The sequence below is a fragment of the Caenorhabditis briggsae genome (assembly GCF_000004555.2).
Source record: "Caenorhabditis briggsae complete genome, chrIV, whole genome shotgun sequence".
In the NCBI taxonomy this organism is placed as follows: domain Eukaryota; kingdom Metazoa; phylum Nematoda; class Chromadorea; order Rhabditida; family Rhabditidae; genus Caenorhabditis; species Caenorhabditis briggsae.
Genome location: NC_013487.2, coordinates 3,713,596 through 3,722,939, shown reverse-complemented (window position 1 = coordinate 3,722,939; position 9,344 = coordinate 3,713,596).

Sequence of the window (9,344 nt, the reverse complement as noted above, 5' to 3'; positions counted from 1 at the left end):
TGAAGGAGAATCAGTCGTCATATGCTTGAAAACAATTAAACATTGAAACCAAAGTTGGATTGTGCTCATTCGAGGATTTCCGAAGTCTAAGGGTTTCCGAAACAGTGCAATGAAGTTCGTGGAAAATACAAAAATTTCAAAATAAATAGAAATTTAAGATCCATTAATCCAAATTTACATTTTAGAGCAGTCCCCAAAGGAATTTTCAGAGCACCAAGGAAATTCAAACTTTGAAAAAGTACAGTTTCAAACGATCGAGAAAAACGGGACCAATATGTAAAAATTTTAATATGTAGTGATAAAAGTTGATCTAGACGACAGATAGAAATTTTAAGGAACATAAAAGAATCACTTCATTAACAAAAATTGAAGTTTGTCAAAAAAATAATAATGAATTCTTTGAAACTGCGAAAAAATCAGAATCTTCAGAAAATTTCAGATTAAAATAATTTTATAATTTTTTCTCTGAACAATTGAGAAAGAGCTGAAACATTTAATTTTTGCTGAATTTTTTCAAGCATATTCTGCCAGAACATAGTACAAGGCCAGTACAGGGTTGACATGTTTCCATTAAAGCTGATCAAACATTTTGGGATTTCCACAAAAATTTTTACAATTTGTCACGAATGCACAGTTTCTGCTAAAACAGGAAACTGATTTTGATCATTCCATTTTTGGGTTTGATGAATCTTTTTTGAAATTTGAAACGTTGTGAGGGATCAGAAAAAGTTCAAAAATGTGTACTTGAAACTTGAGGGTACTTTGGACAAACTTTTTCATATAAAAATCACAGTTTCAAAATTAAAGTTTCTTGAATATGTTAAGGTTTTGAGCAATCAGTAAAAATTTGGGAAAATTTGGGAACGTTTTTTTTTCAAAAACTTTTATCTGGAACGTATTTCCTGATTTTCAAAATGTTCCGGAAGAGTAGAAACATAGAAAAAACACTATCTTTGACCCAATAAGTTTCTTATTTTAGCTAAACGTTTTGTTTAAAAAATTTAAAAAATGGAAAACAAGAAAAAACTGGAGATACAACTAGTTGAAAAATTTGGAAACTGTCGGAAACGGTGAAAAATTAAAAATGCAAATTAAAAAAGCCACGAAACAATGATCAATAATCGTTGGTAAAAATAAGAAAGGAAACGGAGAACCTGTGTCTTATATTTCCCAATTTTTAATCGTTCCGTTTTGATCTACACCTCACTGTTTCTGTTACCCTTTTCGGGAAACAAGGACATTTCGGACGGAAAAGGGGGGTGAAGAAGTTGAAAAGAGATTTTAATCCTGGAAATACTTTTAATGGGGACAAAATAGGTGAAGTCTGTAGGGTGATCAGGAATTCGAATCAGTCGGTTAAAGGGTGCTCGATTTAAATATGTAGCTTCCAGTTAAAAACGTTTGTATAATAGTATTTCTAAACGTTTTAAACTCAAAATTTTGTTGATTTTTTTTGCCTAAAGTGAGCTCAGCGAATCATTGCAAATGTGCAATATGATTTTGACAGCTTGAAACATAACATTTTCAAAGATTCCATGAAGAACTACTGTAGGCAGATTTTGATGGAAATTATGGTCAACATAAGAAAAATTAATATTGAGGAGAAATATCTACATTTGTAATAACAATTTGGAAACAGAAAATTTTGTAAATCAAATTTTGAACATTTTATTCAATTACCCTATTGCTGTTATCGGAGTACTGGTTTTTTTCAAGCTTCGCAATTAGTAGCGTTTTCGAAACGGAAACTTTTTTGCTCCTGCTTTTCCATCATTTTTCATATTCATATTCTCATCTGGCTAGATTGTACCATTCTCTTATCTCCATCCATCTAAATGTCTCAAATGGACAGAATAAAAATTGATGATCGAAATGAAGATTACTGTGTACAGAATATCGGGATTCACCGAAAGAAGTGAAACAGGGAAAAAAGGTCGATGAACAGATCAAGAAGAGAATGGAGGGAATTTTTCCAAAAGTTGAAATGTACTAATAAGGAATAAAAATTTGGTCAGCTGATATGTTAAACTTGAAACTGTAAATTTGAAAAAGCAAATTATTTAAGAAACGACATGAAAAAAATGGTTATTGAAATTTCGCTTGCCCATTCCCATCATTTGCATTGAGGTTACTGTAAACTTATAAAATTTTCAAAACAGATATGTTTTCAGATTTTTGTTTCAGATTTTATCAGATGCATGACATAATTAACTCTAATCTCTAACTGAATGCAACGTTTTTGAAAACTTCGAAAAATCTACTGTGCCCACTCCTTTAAATTGAATTTTCAACTAAAATGTCAAACGTTCGACTATTGAGACTAATTTTTAAGGACCTATGAAATCATAAATCTGAAACTGTATAATTTTTTGAGCGGACCAGCCTGTCAAAGTTCCCGTCTGCATTTCAACGTGACAGTGCTTGCAAGAGACTACTGTAGCTAACAAGGGGCGTTTATTATTGTGGCCGTACTTTAAATCATTATTTAAGTCAAATCGTAGTTACAGTAATAAAAGAATACTGTAGCCTTGCAAAAGATATAAGCAGCTATCACTGTACACCGCGAAAAATACATATCGAACTAATAATGAATTCAAAGCTGTTGAAAATGAAATTCTCAAATCAATACAAACATTTTTAAACAGTAGAAATTAACTAAACATAGGCACCCCGTAAATAAAAAAGACTGTCTATTCTGACTCAATTTATCTCGATTTCTGTGAAAGATATCAAAAAGTTGTCAATTAACAAAATGTTTATCATCATGTCAGCAACATTTTGATAGTTGACCACTTTTTGATATCTTTCACAAAAAACGAGATAAATTGAGTCAAAATTACGGTATCTATTTACTTCAAAACTTGCTGACTGTACAAAAATATTTTTAGAAAAAAGGTATCTATCGAGAATCTTCGTCTAGACACCGATGAACTCAGAATTCTGAAGACGTCAGAGGAAATGTGCCAATTATACATTGACCACTAAATAGTGTTCCCGTGTGAGCAGTGTTCCAACAGGAAAACAGAAAAAAATAACATAGAAAGACACACACACGTGGTTTGTTATTATTCCAATTTTAATCGGTTCTCACACATCATAACCAAAGAAAAGAAAGAAAAAGGAACACACAGACACAATTTGCTAGACTAGAAAAGGAGTGAATAGAAAGAATGATGACGCCTCTAGGTGTAGGCAGAACAAAATGACAGAAAATTATTAGGTGTTCGATTTTACTGGAAATCGAGTTTTCAGGTGGGAGCGGCACATAGAAAATAGAGAATGTATAATTATAACTACAAATGAAAATTATGAAACAGGGAAAATTAGCAACTTTGACCTAATTTATCTCGGGAACTGTGAATGATATCAAAAAGTGATTAACTAACAAAATGTTTATGATAATATCGCAAATATTTTGTTAGTTGACCCCTTTTTGATTACAGGGAGCGAGATAAATAGAGTCAAAGCTGAGAGCTTCTGAACTAACTTAAAACTAGCGTAATATGGAGAACTAGTGTTAAAGACTGAGCCCTAACTGTCAGTTTTGTCAAAAAGTAGTGATTTTGAAACCTAAAGAAGTACGATAGCCCCCAAAAATGTGAATCCGATTAATGTACTCTTTTACGCAAAAATGCACACTATCGGGTACATAAAACCAAAAACGCTGTGAGAAACTAAGTCTTAAAAACAACTGTTTCATAGTTTTCAATTGTTTTTTGTGCTATTTCTAGTAGTTGAAGAACTGGAGGAAATAAAAAAAAAAAACGAAAATGACATTGTGGTTTTGTTGTGCATTTTGGTATTTTGGTATTTGCAGAAACCTGGAAACTAGTTGATACAGTAAGCTACAGTAGTTACAGAAATATTTTTAGTCAGCAGCTTAAAGTTAATAGAGCAGAAAATAACTCCACTGTTTCGAACATTTGTGATTGATGAGGATGGAAGGGAAACTTCACTGATACTCTTCAACAATATGTTTTACACCAAAAATCATATTTTGACTTCTGAAAGAGTTGTCTGAAAACGCTCAAAAACTGAAAAATGACGTTTTTGTCCGGTACTGCATAGCTCATGCAGAACATTACCGTAGTTTTGGAAAATATCCGAATGCGTGAAAAAAATTTAGTTTTCTGAAACCTTTTTTTCACAGTTTCAAAGAATTGATTCGAAGAGAATAAGTAATAAACTCTCAATAAGCGTTAAACAGATGCAACAATTTTTAAAGAAAATTTACGATTTCAAAAAGTTCAAAAATCTCTATACCATCAGGACCTGTTAATATGGCATCTTCCAGTGTGTAGAAAAAAAATCTCCAGTCCAAAGTACACTACAAAGTTTGACTACATATAAAAAACCGTGATGGGTGGTCACACACTTTTGACCTCAATGTTCTTTTTTTCTTTTCTTTTATCCCGTTTTTTGCACTTCGTTTTCTATTGAAATGAGAAACTAACTAAATATGTGTGGAGAGAAAGAAAACAGAAGGAGAGCTGTGAAGGAGAGAAGTGTTATTTTGAACTTTGAGTGGAGGGGAACAGAGGTCAAAGAATGCACTTTTCGGAGAAGGGTTACTGTAGGAATGGAGGTGGAGAAAAGGATACGAACGCATTATAGTGGCAGCTACTTTTCTTATACCTCACACATGTTAAACAGTATTTAATTAGCCATGAATGAGACGCCTTATTTTTTGAAGTTAAAAGAAATTCAAGTCTTTAAAAAAATATGTTTCACATTTTCTATAAGTCTTGTTGAATCCTAGCTGGCCAATAGATGAGATATAGATTGTCAAATACACTTTTCAGTATAATTTCAGCTAACATATTAATAAGATTTTCAGCCTAAATTTTTTTCTAGACGAACTATAGGATAATGAAGAACAAAGTGAGATGCACATATTCAAAATAAAAACGTACGCAGATGATTGAATATGCGATAACATATAGGTGACAACAATCACAATAAATGATCTTCGATGTATTTTTTTTTTCAAAACGAACATGAAGAATAGAAGGCGAAATTCAATTGAATTGGTCTGTGATGGATAATAATGAAGTTATTTTGAATGGAGTTTGAACATACAGAGGAATAACACTGGGAGTTGCTTAATTGAAAATAGAGCAATTAACTTCAGTTAAAAATCTGATGGAACGGTGAATAAGATTTAAAGAAAGGGAATATGATTTTTTTCAAGTGCAGTTAATATATGGTCTAGTTAATATATGGTCTATAGTCTAGTGAAGGAACTTGCAGACTGAGTATTTAGGCTGAGTATTTAGGCTTGTTACGCGGTTAGCGTATTGGGTACGATAACCAAGTGAGAGGTGTAAAAAAGTTTCGAGTTTTCAAGAAATGTTAGGGAAAATGAACTTGGAAGTTCAGCAACGGAATCAAGGATGATAAACTCATTGAAGAATGCAGACTATTGATACCAATAAAATTGAAAAATGAAACAGAATTTTTTCATAAAATGTGAATTGTTTTCAAATTGTATTAAATTTTGTTAATTTGAAGTTAGAAATTACTATCTCGTCCCTACTACCCGATACTTTTCAACTCTAAAATTTTGAAAACCTTTTGAAACCGATAAAAATACGCCGTTGTCCAAACAAAAAAAATTCCAAAAAAAAAAAAAAAAAAAAAAACGTTCCGATTTGCTGATAATCCATGGGGTCGATGAGGAGAGTGTGCCGCCTGAAAAACAACAAATATGATGTTTTCGACGTTTTTTTTGATAAGTTTTAAAAATAGGATAGAAGGAAAAACAAAAAGTGAACATCATTGGCATGGACAGGAAGATGAGTATGCAAAAAATAAGAGAGCAATCGGTTTGCAAAAAAACAGATGATCAATTTTCAGAAAAAAAAGTTCTGAAAAGAAAAGAAATTGAAACAAAACATTATAAATTGGATGAACATTGGTTAATCAATATTCCAAGTAAAAACGTTGTAAAAAGTAACAAAATATGTAAAAAAGGAAAGTTAAACATGAGATCAAACACGACTGATCAATTTTCGAGAAAAAAGGTCAAAAAAAGGAAATTGAAACAGAAAAGTGAAAATCAGAAAAAGCGATTTATCAATTTTCAGGAAAAATGTTCGAAAAAAAACATAATTGAAACAGAATATTAGAAATTATATCCGACAATAACGAATCTGAGAAAATTTTGAAAATCAATAAAAATATACGAAATTTGAACTGCAAGCTTGATTGTTCAGTGGAGTGTGGTGGATTTTAAATCGCTTAAACTTTTGACATGTTACTTAATGAACAAAAACCGACGCTAATTGTAATAGGTATAAATTACTTGTTTTACGACTAAACTATTCACGGTGTTTTTTCCGGAACGTTAAAAAAAATAGTTTTGAATTCGCGCATGTTTTGATGGAATGCAGGCTACCGTTCGTAGCGACTCGGCCGTTCAGTTTAATGCATGCGCGTCGATACTCAGCGCGCTCATCTACCGTATTTGCGTTAGAGAACATTTACTTTACGTCCTGAAAAAAACACCGTGACTAAATATTGGCACGAATTAATTTAGTGGCCATTACTGAGCATAAATGTTACCATGGTGAAACAGTATTTAATATAAATTTACAGGGAGAACTTTATATAAAAAAGGGAAGGCATGAAAAATAATATTTCTCGAAATTTTAATCATAGCTCTAGAGGAGATTTTTAAAAAACTCCAAAAAATCTATTGTCTCCCCTCTTTTAAAGCTAGGATTTGAAATGAATATTGGCGACTCCAATGTTATCATTTGCCTCAAGGCTACTGTACACTTAAGACATTTTTGAAACAGATCTATTTTTGGAAATTGTCATCTTCTGATTTGGTTTCAGATACGCATAATGTACTCTAATCTCTACAAGCCTAATTGAATATCAGAAATGGGATTAGCAAGTTTTAGCCTATTTTTGAAACTGATGTATTTCGAGAACATGAAATAGTATAGATCAAATTCGACCAATAAATACGTGGGAAGAACTAGTCAAAGTTAGCAGTTCAAAATATTAACAAGAATTGAAAAACAGAGAAATTTTTTCAACGGTTTCAAAATTACGGGTTTAGGGGTCCTTATTAATCTTTTTCACTGGATCTTTAATTTGTTTTTTTTACCCAAAACCACGAGAATTAGAAATGAGCAATCTTTAGAAAAAAAAGGGTTCAGAAAAAAATGTTGATCTGTGAAAAAAGTTTTCTCACGACCAAGCGAGACTTTCTTCATACTAAAGATTGCAACATAGGGCAAGTATCCAAACGTCTGGTCTCAATGGTCAAGAAAATTGTTGCTAATTTCGAACGAAAAAAATTTATGTTTCAAGTTTCTCAGAAATTTTGGTATTTTTTGGAAAATTAGTGAATCCCATTAATACATATTGATGAGAAAGTATAACATATTGATGAGAAAGTATAAAACAGCTGCTCGGCTCAGCAGTTTGAAAATTATTAGCAATTGAGACAAGGAGCTTTAAAAGACTGAATAAAAGATATCTCTCAAAATTCGATGGTTTCGAAGTATTCACTGTTTCAAAGTGTTCATTATACACCGGACAAACATTTTTCAAAATCAACGAGTTTTTGCTGAAAAAAAAATAGAACTTGGAAAGTAGCGATGGAAAGAATAAACGGAGATTTTGGATTATAATTGTTCTGGTAAACGGACGGACATCGGACACGGACAACGGACATCCAAAACGGCAAACAACGGACAACGGACTGTCCGTGCAACTCTGGTATGCATACACTGCTGGACATAATTATAAGTTCACCGTGAATTTCGAGTTTTCTCGAAAACTGTGAATATAGACTGAACAGGATATGAACGCAATAAATACTGTTTTGAAATGCCAATTAATTAATACCATTCGATACTGATATCGTTTCTTGATTTTGGAAAATTCGAAAAATTGCGTTCATATTCTGTTCAGTCTATATTCACAGTTTTCGAGAAAACTCGAAATTCGAGGTGAACTTATAATTATGTCCAGCAGTGTACATCAAGAAATACAATACGTTTTGAATGATTGGAAAACTGAAGCTTTTGAAAGAAAATTGTTGAATTGATTTCAAAGAAACTCGGGTTGTCATTAAGAATTTTCCTTTTTCGGAACTTTCATACATTTCATGCACCCAGGAAATATGTATATAGCTTTAAAAAAAATGAGAAAGAGATATTTTATGAACCCATTAAATGATTAAAATGTTCAAATTGCTTCATTAGAAATGCTCGAATTGAAACATTATAATTTTTTAATTTTCTAAATTTTACAGTCTTATGAGATTCATGAAAATTTGAATTTCGAGAGTTCGATAATAGGCACAACGTTGTACTAATGGAAATTGGCAGATGAACGCTTACGTAAATTAACAGTTCGTAGTTTTCAAATTTTCAATTGAAGATTTCGAATCATATAAACAAACTCCGATATCATTAAAAATTTACAGTAGCTGTTGAAAGAAATCCGAGAACAGTGGAATTTATTAAGAATTGACAGATACAGGCAGTTGAAAGCATCTATAATTTTTGTCTAAAAAACAAAAAATATGAGATGGTGAACATTCGAATAGAAAAATGTCCAAAAGTGACTCATTAGGATTGACTATGCTGGTTCGACCCCTACTGTGGGTGGTAAAACTTTTTTTGCATTTTTTGAAACTAATTTTTGATTCCAAGTTTGCCCCCCTAGGCACTATATGACACTTTTTGATTAATTTCAAAAGTTTTCAAAGAAAAAAAAAAAAGATTTCATGAGAGTTTGAGGAAAAAAATAGATAATGGTCTTTTCGACCGGTTCTTACATCCTCGTATCGTTAGGAACGAAAATTTCAGTCTCTGAAAATTGCTCAATTTTGCCCTTTTGAGGTGGAGTACTGTCAAATCGATCACATACAAGATTCGAACCTATTTCTTTAGGTTTCAGTTAAGTTCAAGCGATATTTCAGAAATTAGGAACTGTCAAAGTTCTAACAACAATCAGAAGGAGATTTTTTGAGCCAACATTGGGCTGAAAAAATTTGTCAGAATGCTATTTTTATCGTTTCTGAATAATTGGAACGTTTTTTCGCACTTTTCAAAAAATTTTCAAAAAAATCATTTTCAAAATGTGGGGGATGGTGATTTTTTTCAAAACAATTTTTTTTTTGAAAATGTTTAAAAGTTACTTCAGAAGATAGAAAAATGTCCAAAAATGAGTTTCGCACTCAAGCAAATCCTGAAAAACTAATTTTTAACCTCGAAAAATGCATGTTTTTGGCCAAAATTTAGTACTAAAAGTACTTTCAGAGGCCATATTTCGGCTCCTTTTGAGAACGGGCTAAAAATTTTTTTGGATTCGGATTCAGC